At 43.7% G+C, this 16372-nt stretch overlaps 1 protein-coding gene across 1 annotated transcript in view; it reads left to right on the forward strand.

The window, feature by feature from the left end:
- Positions 1-16372, forward strand: part of enpp2 (ectonucleotide pyrophosphatase/phosphodiesterase 2) — a gene marked incomplete at its 5' end in the record, with an annotated part of 223128 nt that overhangs the window by 51543 nt on the left and 155213 nt on the right. The window lies entirely within an intron of this gene.

The raw sequence follows: 16372 nt of genomic DNA on the forward strand, positions 1-16372 counted from the left end.
CCGCAAGGTTCTGTCTTAGGACCAACTCTCTTTACCATCTATATAAATGAGGTGGGCCAAAATATTAATGCATCCGTACATCTTTATGCTGACAACACCGTTGTCTATTGTTGTGCATCTTCTGTTGGCCAGGTGTTCACTGACTTGCAGTCTGCTTTTGACACCATTCAGGCGCAATTATTTCAACTAAGGCTAGTTCTAAATGCAGGTAAAACCAAGATGATGTTCTTTTCTAATAAAAGGAAGGTACCTGCTGTTCTACCCTGTATTATGTCTGCTCAGGGTATTCCACTTGAGTCTGTGGCCACTTACAAATATCTAGGCATCACAGTGGATGATAGCCTTTCTTTTAAATGTCATGTTGACCAGTTACTGAAGAAATTAAGGTTAAAGCTGGGGTTTTTCTTCAGAAATAGAGCCTGTTACTCTTTTAAAGCCAGAAAACGTATTGTTGCGGCCACTTTCTTGCCACTCCTGGATTAGGGGATGTTGTATATATGAATGCCTCTGCTCACTCCCTGCAACTGCTGGATGCCGCATATCACGGGGCCTTGAGATTCATAACTGATTGTAAACCCCTCACACATCACTGTACATTGTACTCTCTCACAAACTGGTCTTCACTTTCCATGCGCAGAACCACTCACTGGTATCTTTTTATCTATAAATCCATTATCGGACTGCTCCCCTCTTATTTGTCAATGTATCTGGCACGGAAACAGTCCGATCACAGCCTCCGGTCCCTGGACTTCATCTCATTTGCCATCCCGTCAGTCCGTACTGAACTGGGCAAGAAGGCATTTTCCTACGCTGCGCCTGCAACCTGGAACAAGCTCCAGCAGAGGCTGAAGCTGTCCAGTTTTATTTCTTTAGGGGATTTTAGACTGCTAGTAGGAAGGCTGTTGAGACAGTCCGTGGGGGTCTGCACTTGTAACATAACTTAACTTGTACTTAATTTGTTCTTTGCCCTTTGTACTGTGTTATTTTACCGTTTGTGTTCTGTGTTGTGTCTCCTGTATGTTTAGTTAGTCTGTAACTTTGTGTTGCTGCTGATGCCTACCTGAACAGGTCTCTCTTGTAAATGAGACCCTGGGTCTCAATGAGATTTTACCTGTATAAATAAAGGTTAATAAAATAATAAAAAAAAAAGATGCATTGGAGTGAGTATTTGGATCAGTCAAAACAGAGCTTTAAATAAATGCTCTCCAGGTTGGATATATTTGAACCATACACTTGGGACATACTTTTATTTATTTATTTCATCATAACATTGCGCCTTGATCTTGCCTGGATGCTTAGTCAATGTAATGTCACTTCCGGTGTGCACTAGCCTGGTCCTACCAGACCATCGTACTTAATTAATTTGTAGAGAAGGTCTTGAATCGCTCAATTGACAAACGTTACCTCAATTGAAGGCGAATCGTTATATCTGATATGGGCGGGCCAGTGGCTCTATAACCACTTGTTGAAAGGGCTACAGCGCCACCTAGCATAGCGGAGTCAGCCATGCTCCGGCCATTTATCCGATTCTCTGAAAGGCCATGTATACTCAGACAAGTGACGCGGTCCGTTCGAGTGGCAAGTTAGGTATATGTCTTAATCCAATCTAGTTGTCCCATGGAAACGCACTGACTGCTGAAATTGGAAACTGTCAATCAAATCCCCTGAGCCAATTGGCCAACAGGCATCTACCCCCATTCCCCAGGTGAACCTAATCAGCTAATCAAGCATTCAGGCAAAAGGCAGCAGGACACTGTAAAAAACCCAGTCAAGGACAACTTTTGAAGGAGAAACGTTCTGTCTTCAACCCTGGAGACAAAGCCAAACTTACCAACCCTGGAAACAAAGCCGAACTTACCTTGACTGTGACTGCAAGCCAGGAGGAGCTGATGTGCTGCCGGAGGAGGAATCTTTCTATACTGAACACTGGTGAGACCTCCACAATGGGAAAACTTGATTAAAATGCTGCTCCCAAGTTGAGCAGACTTGTGATTATCTTACCTGTTTGCCTAAACAGGTCAGGCCCTATTGCCGGAGCATAAATGATGAGCTAAAGGAGCAGAAAAGACTAAAAACACTTCCCACGAAAGGCAGGCCTCAAGCCTGGCTGCCAGAGGGGTATACTACGAAGCAAACTCAACAGAGCTTGGCTCCCTTTTCTTGATCTGGTTCAACATAACACATACCCTCGCTCAGAGCTGAACGGCATCACTAAGGCAGTTATCAAGCTCTTATGTTGAACGAGGGTTTCAGCTTCAGGCTCTGGAAGGGGGCGTTTGACCCGTCATTTGACTCTGCTTCCGCACAGAATGGACTGATCTTGTGCCGCTAACTTTACAAACGGACTGATTGCGAGCAGCTGAGTAAAAAAAAAAAGAAAGTGCGTCGCTGACTTCACTCAAGAGGAAGAATTTTTCAGTCTGAATTATCACAGAACAGCAGAAAACAGAGCGCCGAAGAAAAAAAAACTCTTACTGCAAATGAGGAGAGAGGAGTGGAATGCTCTCAAAACATTGGGCTACTGAATTGATTCATTTATTTTACAAATCGTTCTCGCAGTGCGTAACGTGACATTATAAAGCAATTAAAGGTTGAACTTGGATTTAAACACATTACACCATTTAGCCTAATTGATAGTCCTACACTTAAGAATGTGATTTAAGTCTGACACTGTCCCCTAATGAATAGAATATGTGGAAAATCACTTTAGTTTTGGGCCACATCAAAATTAATACGATTTTGATTTAGGCTAATAGCCCTTTATTTGCATCTTATAAATACCAATAAAATAAATAGCCTAGATACAAAACCTGTAGTCTGTATTTTCCGGGCAAATATGAATCTACTGTGAGAAGCTTAACCTGCGTGTCTGCAGCGATGTCTGAACTGTGACAGCTGTCACCTGTCACGTCCCAACTGTAATCGCTACTGATGAAAAGAAAGAAGCCTACAGTGAAATAATGTTGCAACCTGTGATTTTATAGAACACTTCATTAAGAGCCAGTGTGTGTAGATCGCCAGGTAAAATCATTTGAGGTGAGAGCATAGTGTCGCTGCATACAGTCGTTGCCGTTGTCTGTTGCCGTTTTGGAAACAGAATTGGCCATCTATGTGATTCGTGGAGATCCGTTGAGAAATATTTTTTTTGGGGGGGGGGGGTCTGATGGCCAGCACTGTGTGTGTGTGTGTGGTGTGGAGCATGGACCTAGTAAGAAAGTGGAGTGAGTGACCATAGTGACTAACTATGATTGATGGATGTTAACTCCTATCTTTCGTTCATTAACTTACTGATCAATAAGTTTACTTATTAAACGAGTTTCCTCAGTGAGAATAAATCGCTCAGACAATATAGTCAGGTCCGCGGGATTTCAAAATGTGTACTTTCCTCAAAGGGCAGCGCTCTAAGAGCCGAATTTAAGCTCAAACTCTGGAACAAAAACTGGTCTTAGCAGGTTAGCCGTGCAGCCTCTGTTACCATGGTGATCTAGCCAGGTAGAAAGAGAGCCACCTTTCGTGATACTGAAAACCCTAACCCTAGACTCAACAGACCTCGCTCAGCCCTTAATCTCGCTTCGTAGTATACCCCTCTGGTGTGGTAGGATTTTCCCCTGCCAAAGCAAACAACAGAAATCTTCTGCACACACAACACATGAACTAACTGCAGTAAATGATATGTGTTTGGTGCATTGATTTATGTTTATTTTGATCTGATATATGAATAGAACTGGGAATGTTTATTTAAATGTACGGAGGGTAAAAGGTGCCCGTAAGACTAATTGTGAATACCTTAAGAAATATATGAATTGAAGGCCTATTTTAATTTATTTTGTGGAAGTTTCCTTGATTAAGTTAAAGTGTTTTTTTGTTATTTGTTTGTGAACTTCAAAATACAAAACCGGTTACCAAGATTCTGTGTCGTGTGTTTCATTAATTATCCACCAGCTCCAAGAGTCTAACCTGCATTAGCCCAGTACACATTAATTTATTACATCTTGATTTTTTGATAAAATATTATTTTTAAATATAGATCTTATTTAAAGAGATCCTATTATACTACTTTTCTGGGCTTAATTTATTGTTAAAAACTGCTATAGAGCAACCTGACACGAATCACATCACAAAAAACTATGTAGATTTTCGGGACACTCTTCCTCTTACCCTAGCAAGCACAGCAGTCTCTCTCTACACACTGCTTTGAGCTTCTCCGCCCCTCCCCCCCCCTGCTGCAAACCCCACTCCGTTGTGATTGGTTACCTTCCGTCCAGCGGCGGGAAATTTTCCAGGAAGGTGGGGGCATGCAGCCGGAGCTTGCCTGAGCGGCAGCATTACCATACCTGGAAACATGACAGAAACGACCCGAGCGTGACAGAGAAAACCCGGAAATTTGAACAAGTTCGGCTTGACCGGCTGCCATAGTTTTTAGTGCTCTGCATAGCCACCCCAGACGGTCAGCAGGGAATACGTTGAAATGCATGTACATAATTATTTGATACTCTAGTATGGTTAAACATGACTATAAATCATGTGTTACAAAAAGCAGAAGTATTTCATTTTCAATGGGGGGTGGGGGGGCTCTCACAGTTGGTGGTTGTCTTGCCCTGTGGAGCTGAATACAGGCCGGTTTGTGCAGTTGACGGCTAACCACTAGAGCCAAGGGCATCTGTCATAAAACGCAAAATGTGTTATTTTTAGTTTTTAAAACCCCCTTTGAGTAGTGCTATCTGAAAGGGCCAATAGACATTCTAATATCTTCAGACGTGTATTTCTTTAATGGAAAAAAAAACAAGGCACGCGTTTAAGGTACAATATTTACTATTATCAGACAGTTGGTGCGTCTGTTTCTCCACCACCACATATGCCCGAAATGAATCAGAACCGAGTCCAACCACACACTCTTCAGTCTGGTCAGTTTCAGGCTTGGGTCGGGCCAGTGTCGGCGTTATGGCTGGGCCACAGGGGGCCTGGCCCGGCCAATCAGGTCACTGTGCCCCCTCAATTCAAATTTTACGATTTTTTAATTAAAACAACTGTTGACGTATCGTCTTCCTTGTGATTCTATTAAAATTTCTTTGGAAGTTAGTCAGTAAATTCAGAGCCTCCACTGCCATTAGCTAAAATTCTTTCGACAAGCATAGAATGGCTGTTTCTGGGTTGGGATGGAGGATGTGGCCATATACATCTGGAACAGAACCAAAACATATGAGCCAGGGTTCCATCAGAGTGTTTGCACCTAATGCAAAGTGGTAATAAGGAGGGATAGAATGAATGTAAGTTAATAATCGAATAATGGAGCCGATGTACAACCTTTATACTGAATTAATTGGTGCCTTGAGTTGATCGAGCAAGAGTGTATGCTGCGAAGACACTTAGCCCAAGCATCTTCTGAAATTTCTACTCCTATTTCGCTCACCCATGATTCCCTCAGATGCTGTGTGGACGGGGCAGTGTGATCTGCCATCAAGTTTACAAACCTAGAGACTAGTTTTTTGGTGTAAGGTTTAGTTATCAGTAAGGACCGGCGTTCAACAGGGGGATTATAAATTGCAACATTTAAAATATTACCTCTTACATAATTCCTTATTTGCAGATATTTGAAAAAATGGGATGGCTGCAGTGTGGATCTATCTCTCAGCTGAGCAAATTAGGAAAACTATATCAAAGCGTGCTGCGCGCGCTCAACCTCTGGTCGGCGGCAAGTTTGTTATTACATAGGAGTTGGCAAGGAAATATGATGTTTTTTATATGTAACGTTTGAGTTTGTCAGCATCATCACTTTTGGTGTGCACTTTATGTGGCAGAGGGTCAATGAGGGAGTAATAATAAAGGATCTCTAGAGCTGCAAGGTTTGTGATGTTTGAGTTATTTATCAATTAAAATATACTGTAGTTGTTAAACAGCAATGTTTTCCGTCAGTCCATCTTGGTTGTCTCACACAAACACTCTCACACTTGTTGCTGGTTTGTCTCTGCAGTGTACAGCCAGCCGTGTCCCAACACACTGTGGGACAGGAACACACCAACTCTCTTGTTCTCCTGTCCTGCAGAAGACACAGGGTCAGGTTCTTACCAATCAAAAGAAAGTGCAATGTGAAAATGCAAGATGGATTGTATCTCACCTTTACTGACTGTGACAGCAAAGGCCAAGCGAAGGGGGAACCACCTCTGAACCACAGCGAATGCGAACTCCTAGGCCCGCTCATGGAGAGGCGCCTCCATGGTGCCATTTTCTCCTACTGGGAGCTGGTGTCCCTTCCACGGCCGTCCACATTTTCGTTAACAGTTGGTTTGTGTTTGGCCTGTGAATGACAAATTGTTACTGGTATTATTACCGCCATAACTTTGATCTGAGAAAAAGCAGGTGTAATAATAACCTAGAATAATACTTACCATGTGTGTGGCTGGGCAGCAGAGCACCTCCATGTGTGTGTTTAAAAGCTGAGATGTTGAGTGGCTGGGAACAGAAATTATTATGTTTGTGTTGTTCTTAACACTTGATAGTTGTTATTATAAAAAAATGTGTATGTGTGTGTGTGTGTGTGTGTGTGTGTGTGTGTGTGTGTGTGTGTGTGTGATTCTAGACCCAATTTAGCCAATTAAATAAATGTTATAGTATTTTGCATGTATTCCGTGCATGGGCAGAATTAAAACCAAACAAAGCTGGATGCATCATAATTCCAACTTTATATTGTGTATGTCTTTCATTTGTTGTTGGTGTGAAGGCCCCATGACGGACATGCAAGAGAGATGTGTAATTCTGGCCCCCACATGCGTAGTTTTTGTGGGCCCTGGTTTTCCTGTGACCCATGTTGAGCTACTGTTGTTCACATGAATCAGTAGTTATTTAAGTCACTAAGAACTGTTCATACCAAGTTAAAAAGTAATCTTTATCAGTATTATGGGGTTAAGTATGTACAGTGTTAATATTGGGCAAATTTTCTGCCTGAAGCTGCGTGCGTGCGTGCGTGCGTGTGTTGTGTGTGTTTTTACCTTGCCAGGGAGATCCGTTTAACACACGTCTGCAGAACTGGACTTTAGGAAGTGGAAACTTTGTCTTGCCCAGTAGAAATTGCAGCGACAGCATTCGGTTAGCTTGTATGCGGCGTGGGTCAGCGGCGATAACTCATCTCACGGAGTTAGGGGCCACTCACACTAGGGCCGCGGCCCCGTGCCAAAGCTTATTTGCATACTAAAGTCTAGAACGTTTGGCCTAGTGTGACCACGCCAACCGTATTCAGCACGGAACAGCCCCTTGGCCACGGCCACCTGGGAGAGGTGTGCCGTGGCCAAAGTACAGATGCTAATGAGATGACACGCGCACAAGCAAGCGCACAGGCGGCGTTCCTGACGTGAATTTATTAAGGATGCATTGTCCGTTAACGTCCGCTGCCTTACTAGTCGGCACCAGAATTGCCCAACACTTGGACTTGTAGCTATAATGTGTGAGAATTAACGTGTGTGTAAGCCTAGGTGTGGGCTAATAAAAGAGGGAGAGAGCTATTTAGGTCGGCTCAGAAAGCACAGCAAAAAGGTTTTCGTGTTTACTCACGTTCGTCAGATGATTTTTTTTCTTTTTCCTCCCGTCAGCTGTCATAACTGCATTTACGCATGGCGGTGGAGACGCACCCAAAACAACACACCGCGGCCCGGTGATAAGGAAACAGTATAGCCTACACTAAGGTTTAACAAGAAACTTTATAAAGACACTTAAAAAAACTATCTCTGCCCATACAAAAAGTTCTGACTTGGATTATTTGATGGAGCGATCGATGTGTACAAAACCATCCGGATACATATGGTCTGATGACGGGCCGTTATATTAATAATAAACAGCGTGCTGCACAAATATGAGACTGTCCACCGCGACCTAAAGGCTACATTTAAAAAAAAACAATAGCTTAAGGATTCTCGTTGCTCTAATGTGGAAGTGGAATATTTGATGCAAATTTGGCCGGATGAAAATATTCACAAACAGTCGTATAGCCTACAAGTAGACTAAGCTCCAAATCCTAAACGCGCACTGTGACGTAGGCAAGGTGCAAGTGTGCCCAGGCCACGAGCAGTGTGAGCACGGGCCTGCGGGGGGAGTGGGGAGGGGGGGGAATCGTGCTGAATCGTGCTGAGCACGGAACAGGCAAACGGCACTAGTGTGAGTGCGCCCTTATAATGGCCGCGGTTGTTGTCTGTCCGTATGCGAGTGTCAAGCTGTTATCCGGTGTAGAAGCCAAATGTTATCTACAAGTGTGGTCTGTTATGCACTGTTTGGCCATTAGGTGGCAGTCTAATCTTGCCCTACAAAGGCATGACAGGAACTGATGATTGACAGGTGTTTGACCTGGAAGGGCAAACGGTTTTTGACCGCTGTTTTGCATCGCTGTGAAGCTGATCTATGAATGTAAATATTGCAGGGGGGAATAATTTATTGTATGCTACACAAGAAGAAGTTCGGATGATATTATTTACAACTCAAGAAAGCAAACAGTGAAGAGAAAACAAAGCGCGTCAGCCAGGTGATCCGGGTCGAACCATCTCAGTAGCTTGAAGCATCAGCTTAGCTGCTTTAATATCCGGTATGGCTGTTGGCATCGTTGGCATAACAGCCGCCGCGTGTCGGGTGAGCATTGTATCTCACAGAGTGCAATGGCCGCGGTTGTTGTCCTATGCGAGTGTGAAGCTTTCATAATAGGTCCATGGTGTGGGGTGTGAAGCATGGACCTATAAAGAATGCTGTTATCAGGTAGCACCATCACCTAACTTCTTCTTCTGCATAGTTGGCGGTTGGTACCATGGTTAAGTAATGTTGTAGTCTACTACCGCCACCCTCTGGAAGGAGGATGTATGGTGTGCAGAACTTTTTAAATAATTAATTTCGTCGCCACAACGTGATTATTTGTGATTATTTTTATTTTCACTACTGCCAAATGCTGCCCAGACCCCTACAGAATATTCTGGCAAAGTTTGGAAGCATGGGATGCAGTGGTGGGATGGGATACATTATCAGTGGAAAAATCCTTAATTGTAACAAGACCTCTGTTTTTTCAGACTGAGAAAACAGTATCAATTTGCAAAGGGGGAAATGCATGGTTGTGACAAATGGGGGCTAGAATGGAGGTGTTCGGCAATTCAAGCATTTTTTTAGATTTGATACCAAATCCTCAATGAGTTTTTAACTACTAAACCAATATCTTTAAATGCTATGTAGTGAATGTTTACATAGGTTCATTCAGTAAGACATTATTTCTAAGGGGATTTGCTTATATCTGACTAGAACACCAAATGGTGTCAGAACCCCCGCAAATTCCTCTGCCTGAAGCCCAAGGCTTTGTTTGTGAATTCACACCCTTCGGCCCAGTGGGGTGCCGAGCCAGCCAAGCCCTTCCTCTCATCCCATTGGTCAAACAACCTCTTCTTGATTTTGAAATAGCTGGTGAGCTGGCTACACAAACTCTCTTCTCTTCAACCACCATCCAAGGTGGCTCTCTTCTCCCCCAACTTCCAAACTGTAAGGGGGAATCCGCCAAGTTCTCTGGAGACAGCCATCAGCCTCTCCACAGTGAGAGACCTGGTGCTGCTCTCATGCTCAGCCTAACAACAAGGAGGCTCGCCTCTAATAGGCCTTTCACACCGCCGCAAAATCGGCGCTAGTTCTGGGCTTGAGTTAGGGTGTATTCACACTGGGAAAGTCCGCTAGTTCACTTGCTTTGGTCCAGACCAAATAGAGTTTAGATTTTTTTTGTTTGGTGTGGTCCACTTTCATATTGCCCCTTTTGCAAGTGAACCAGCATCACGAAGCAAAACCACACGTGATCTGAGGTCATTCATTCATTGGACAGACATTCTGGGGTGGAGAGAAGCAGGTAAAACGAAGTAAAAACTGCGAAATATATAACTGATACGATATGGGGTTGAAAATAATAAATAAATAAATAAATAGGCCAACATCTAGCCTATAAATAAAATTTAAAAAAACATCAAATTAGTGTTGTTTCATATGGTTATAATATGTAGGCCTGTGTCAATGTGTGGCTTGTAGCCTATACGATGTGAAACATAATATTTACTGTATTTTCGCTGCTGGACGCGCGGCTCGCGAGGAATAGGCTCAAGCTGACACAGCTGAATTAGCCGTGTGTCAGCTGGGTGTGAGTTCGGCGCGGCTCAGCTCCAAACTGACACAGGGGTAGTATTGACGGTACCGTAACATGGGATGCAAAGTAAAAACACGCACTTCATACAAAGCGCAGCGTGAACCTGTTGTCACTGTGCGGGAGACGCTCCCCTCTCCTTCATTTGATCGCTGAACACATCAGCATGTTTACGCGTCCTGTCTATCAAATGTAATATATTAGCTCGGGGCTCCCGGTCAAACCACAACTAATCTTCCTAACAATGGCGACAACAACACTTTCCTATAATGTGAAGCTGACAGCGATTTATTAAAAAAGAAAAGGCACAGTGCTTCCTGCAATTGGGTCGGATCGAGTCCGGCCAAATTCACACCACAAACGAACTGCAGCAGAGTACGTTTTGAAGCGCATCGAGACCACCTCTTCAACTGGGTCTCGGAGCGTTTGTTTGGTCCGCCCCCGAGTGCGATTGCTGTATTCACACCTGTCTGAAAGATGCGCACCGAAGGCGGAAGTGCATCTGAGTTCGTTTCAACTGAACTAAACACGGCATGTGTGAATACACCCTTAGAGCCAGTGTTTTGGTTTCACACCGCCAGAGAGCCTGCTCCGGGCCGTAAAAACCGGGGGAACTCATACCCCAGGATTGAGCAGGGTTTGATAAGAACTGCTTGCGCCAGCGGCTGGGGGAGGGATTATCCTGACCAACCAGAGCAACTCAAACCTCATGCCCGCCATATTTAAAAACACCGCTACTACGAAACGTAAACATAACATAATTACCGAACGTAGCGATCAAATTGACCGGCGAGAATACGCTGTATGGGTCCTGTTTGCTTAAGAAAGCAAAGCGAGAGCCAACAAGTGTAAAAATAAGACGTATTCGCCGCTGTTGTTGTGCTTAAAGCTAGCGGTAGCTTTAGCGTTAGCCACAAGAGCAGCGGCGTAGGGTGACGTACACACGTTTACAGTGACGTCATGACGTTGCTCTCTTGCCGGCTCCATGGCTGTCTCCGGTCGATGTGAAACCAACCGGTTCATAACTGGGATAAGGCTGTAACCAGTTTTGAACTGACCCCAACACCAGCCTGGAACTGACTCTTGGTTCATTTTGGTGTGAAAGGCCTATAAGTGCTCTACCGGATCCCTACAGCACAGCTTGTCCAAACAGCCGTGAAGGCCCTCTCTGCTGCTCCAAGCAACCAAGGGAACAAACCAAGCTGGCAACAAGGCCCTCAAGAGAAGAAGAACTACCAAGAACACACTCTACTGAAGATCCAGAAAGCACCAGTTCATCCGAACTGCATCACGACAGGACCAGGGGCCTCATTTATAAACGTTGCGTACGCCCAGAAGAGGGCGCACGCCAATTTCTAAGCAAATATTGGGATTTATAAAAACCAAACTTGACGGGAGATGTGCGGTCCTCCACGCAAACTCTGACCCATGCGTACGCACAGAAAGTGGAGAAAGGAGAAACGGCGACTCCGTCGGCACATGTATGAAGTGCGAGAACGAATGTGTTTGTGTAAAATGTATCCAGATAGGCCTATTATAAGCCATGTAGGTCTATCATATATTGGGAGTTCCTTTGCAAAACGGATGAAGCCATTCTTACAACTAATGAACAAATGCCTCCACGGATTTTTCCATGGAGTGATACCAACAAAAACAAAACGAATTAGGATCTTAAATAGCCTACAAACGGAGACATATGAGTGCAAATAAAATCAAAATAGCAACGTTCGAATAAGCTCTGCAGTTATTAAAGAATAACCTATCTGCATGTTGTGGAATTAATTCTGATAATATTGAGGTGGAATACAGCCTATTACTTTTACACTGACGCTGTTCTCGATGCCTCAGTCAGGCAGACAGGAGTGCACCTTTTCATACACTAATGATAAGCCTACTGTACATCACATAGGCTACTGTGATTTTTTTCACGGCTTTTAGTCCGTTTTATCTATGTGTTTTTCTTTGTGTTTAAGCACGTCGCAATTGTGTTTTGAAAGGGACTGTGAAGTTTATTATTAACCCTCCGCCGCCCGTCACTGCCCCGGGATGAATTCTCCGAATCTGTATCTCATGGGGGGTCTCAGTGCCCCCCGCTCGTGGCACAAACACTGTTGTGTGAGGATATGCACTTGTTTGCGTCCACTTTTATGTCGGATCACTTCTTTTTATTTCGGCCACAGCGTTCACAGAGATCGCCACAGGCTGCACTCTATCGCCTTTACGCTCACACTGCCACCAAACTATATTTTCCCTGTTCGCCACTTCTCCAACGGGTACTTCGGGGTGACCGCAGTGATCCACACCGTGTGGAGTTTATTTTTCCATATCCCTTTCAGTCGGCGATTGCCACTACCGCCTTCATGCACTCAGTAAATGATATTAATTCGGGCGTGTCGATGACTATGTATGGGTAAATATGGGCGGTACGTGAAGCCCGCAAAGGCTGCGCCACATGTAGAGTAGATTGTGATTTATAAAGGGAAACAGGCGTAGGACGTGAGTGCGCACTGTTTTATAAATCCGAATATTTTTGTTCGCACGTACATCCTACATTTCTTCCGTACGCCAGCTTCCACGTGAATCCCACGCAAAGCTTTATAAATGAGGCCCCAGACCTGCTGAAAACCCAAACTCTGCAACCTTAAACTGGTTTTCCCAGCAACTCTCCTGCTACCAGATCTTCAAACAACGTCTGGTATCGTATTGAACCATTGGGCAGTTAGCTTAGCTTAGCAAGAACCTATGGCTGAAATGACTGATAACTTGGAAATGTATATTTACTGATTTGAACTGGAGACACAGAGCCTCAGGCTTCCCCCCCACAGAACAAATGTTTTTCACACCTCCACACTCACACACACACACCTCCACACTAACACATCCAGACATGCACTCACACAGACACATGTTTTTTCATTTGTTAGTTTAGTTTGATTTTAGATGTGTTGATTTTACTACTTCTGTAAATAAATTACGTGTGTTTTTAATTGTGTTGGTTTCTTTAATATTGCATAAGAATGAACATTGCCACTTCCATTAAGAATTAATTTGTCCTTCTAAATATTAATAACTTTTTATAGTTATTGATTTAATTATCAATTCAATTAATAACATTTATGAGACTGATTTAGGTAAAGCTATCATTTTCTCAGTTAACTCTGAGTGGTGCCCCGTTCGAAGATAAATTAAATTAACTTCTGTTGTTTTATTTTATTTTTCTTGATAGCCAAAACAGGAGGAAACTCCTATCCTTACTTATTGTTGCATTTTATGCAACTTATAGACAAACTATGACCTGTAACCACTACAGATACTAGAGGTTTTTGTTCTGCATGGAGTAGCGATGGAAGAGAAGTGTCTCTCATTTACTGTTCTATGGCTAACCATGATGGGGTTGTATCTTTAAGCTCATCAGGATATGCGTCCTTCCAGTAGGTAAGGGCACGGGCATTGGCTGCCAAGTAATAGTGCTGGAGGACGGGTAGGGCGAGGACCTCTGCTATCACCAGTTGGTGTGATATGTGCCATAACATATAAAGTTATTAACGGTCATTACGCCTAGAGTATTCCTTCTTTAAAACCTGGCCATCCGCCTGTATTGGGCAGAAGTTACCACATATTTTTGGCCATGAGGAAAACGGGTATTTTTGGACGTGTCGTTCCGTTATTTTTGTTAGCGTGCTCGGAGGCTAGCAAGACGGCTAGCACGGCGGCTACATGAATGGTGACGAGGGACCTCAAGTGCAAATGGCTATATTTGGGACTATCAGTGAATTTATGGAGGGAAACAAAGACTGGTTGGAGTATAAAAAAAGGTTGGGACTTTTTTTCCTTGCTGATGGGATTACTGAGGAGGCTTAAAAGTGCTCTATACTCTTGAGCGCGTGTGGAGCGAGGACTTCCAAGCTGTTAAGGAACTTGGCTACACCGTGGAAACCAGGGGAGATCCCGTATGATGAACTTGCCCGGCTTGTGAACCACCACAATCCAAAACCTTCAGTGATAGTCCAGCGGTTTAAGTTTCACAGCTTTTTCCGGAAGCAAGGTCAGTCTGTTGCCAACTTTGTGGCAGTGTTGGATGATATGCTCCATGGCAGATTGGTTTGCGGGATGAATAATGATGCCATACAGCGCCGCCTGCTGGGGGAACCCCCCCCCCCCCCCCATTGTCTTTTAAGAAAGCCCTAGAGATCTGCCATGGCATATAAATGGCAGCTAATAATGCAAGACATATCCAGAAAGGGAACGGAGTGTGATGTGAGTGAGGCCCTGTTTCCACCTGGGATTATGATGTGATTTTGGTAATCCGATCAGTGGCGTAACTTTGATGTTCATATTGGTGGGGACACATTTTGGCGAAACGTCACACAATTTGGCGAAATGCCCTCGCCCCAGACCCAGCATCCAACCGCTCACTAGTTTATTAACCAAACCAGTTTTATCATGTATCTATAGCCTACAGTTTAGTCAAGAGTTGAGCGGCTATCAATAGTTTTGCACTAAAAAACGTATTATATTCATACATCCTTGGCTGCTTATATTTCACAGTAGGGCTGTCCCCGACTCGGACTTTTAGTTTACGAGTGAACCGGGGAGCGTGCCCGAGCCTCGGCGAGCCGGTGACGACTGCAGAGAATGGTGATTCGCGCGAGTAAAAAAGACAAGATGCTCGCGGTCTACGGGGGCTTAATTGATCCAAGGCGACCTATCTTTACTACAGCACATAGCAGAGCAGAATCAATAGGCATATATAGTGCGCAATTTGCACAGCGCTAACGGTGAGCATTCACCAAAAAAAAAGAAGTTTCACAGCTAATGTAGCCGTTAGCACACTCGTAATAATTATGAGAAAAAATCTCATAATTATGAGATAAATCACCCTCTCATTCATCAATAACGATGTGTGTGTGTGTGCGTGTGTGTGTGTGTGTGTGTGTGTGTGCATGCAGACGAGGTGAATCTAGCCATAGGCAAACGTAGGCAATTGCCTTGGTTTCCGGACTACAATGGGCCCCATAATCAATACAATTATTTTAAATATTTTTTTACTGTTCATTCATTAATCAGCGATCGCATTGGGTACTGAGGGACACTCTTTCGGCTTTACGCCCGTGATCAGCTGCTGAGGTCCAACTGGGCTTTTCTCCTGAACAGTCCCAGTGACTACATATCTGCGCAAAGTTGACATAGCTGCTACTTATTGTTATGCCCTCCTTGTAGAAAGTTCTTATGTGTTTGTATGAGTCAAGGATCACACCGAGTTTAAACGACTGCATTTAATCAAAGCATTCAAAAACTGCGCTCCGATACAGTAACAAACAGGAGGTAAAAGTGAACTAGCCCACCGGGCATTCTGATTGGATGAGGCAACACAGTACGGTGGCTCCGGTGGCTCATAATGAACAAACTGCATATAATTTAACCAAATGCTAATGTAGCCGTTAGCACACTTCCGAAATGACAGCAGAAGCTGTTTTACCGCTCTCAAATTAAGCAACCAATCACCGCTACCGAAACACAACCCACGACAACCAACAGGAGGCAAAGCCAATCACAAAATACATAAGGCGGGACTATAAAGAGGCAACGCATTAACCCTTTCTCGTCGTTGTCATATCCTACTCATATTGATGTGGACAATTTCAGCACATTTGAATATTGGTATGGACACGTCCACACCGTCCATACGCAATTTTACGCCCATGAATCCGATCAAAGGTGGCCAGCTCTCAGTCCGTGTGTTTACACTTGTCTGTCCACATGTGACTTCTTTGTCTACTTGTGATCGGATTCCATTTACCCGCTCTGTATTTAAATCAACACGTACATCATTTCCGTTTGCATTGGTGTTTTTAACCGGTGGGGTTCAAACAAGTAAACATAACGTGACAAAAAGAAATCAAGGGACATTTAGGCTAGAATAGATAAAAATGCAATTAATCGCGAGTTAACTATGACATTAATGCATTTTATCGCGATTAAATATTTTATTCGTTTGGCAGCACTAGTTTATATACACATGTGTTTTGTTGAATGAATGTTGTTTTTTTCATGACTTCATCATATTTGTGACCCTTCAAATAAAGTGGTGACCTGGTCTGTCTTATTCAACCATTTAAGATAACTCAATTCAATTCAAGGTCACCACTCTATAAGTTAGTTAAAGTGTTAGGGTTGGGGTTAGGTAACCCTAACCCTAACTCGTTCGGTAATCTTAATATACAGCATTAA

The sequence above is a fragment of the Ammodytes marinus genome, assembly GCF_949987685.1.
Source record: "Ammodytes marinus genome assembly, chromosome: 13".
Taxonomy (NCBI): Eukaryota; Metazoa; Chordata; class Actinopteri; order Uranoscopiformes; family Ammodytidae; genus Ammodytes; species Ammodytes marinus.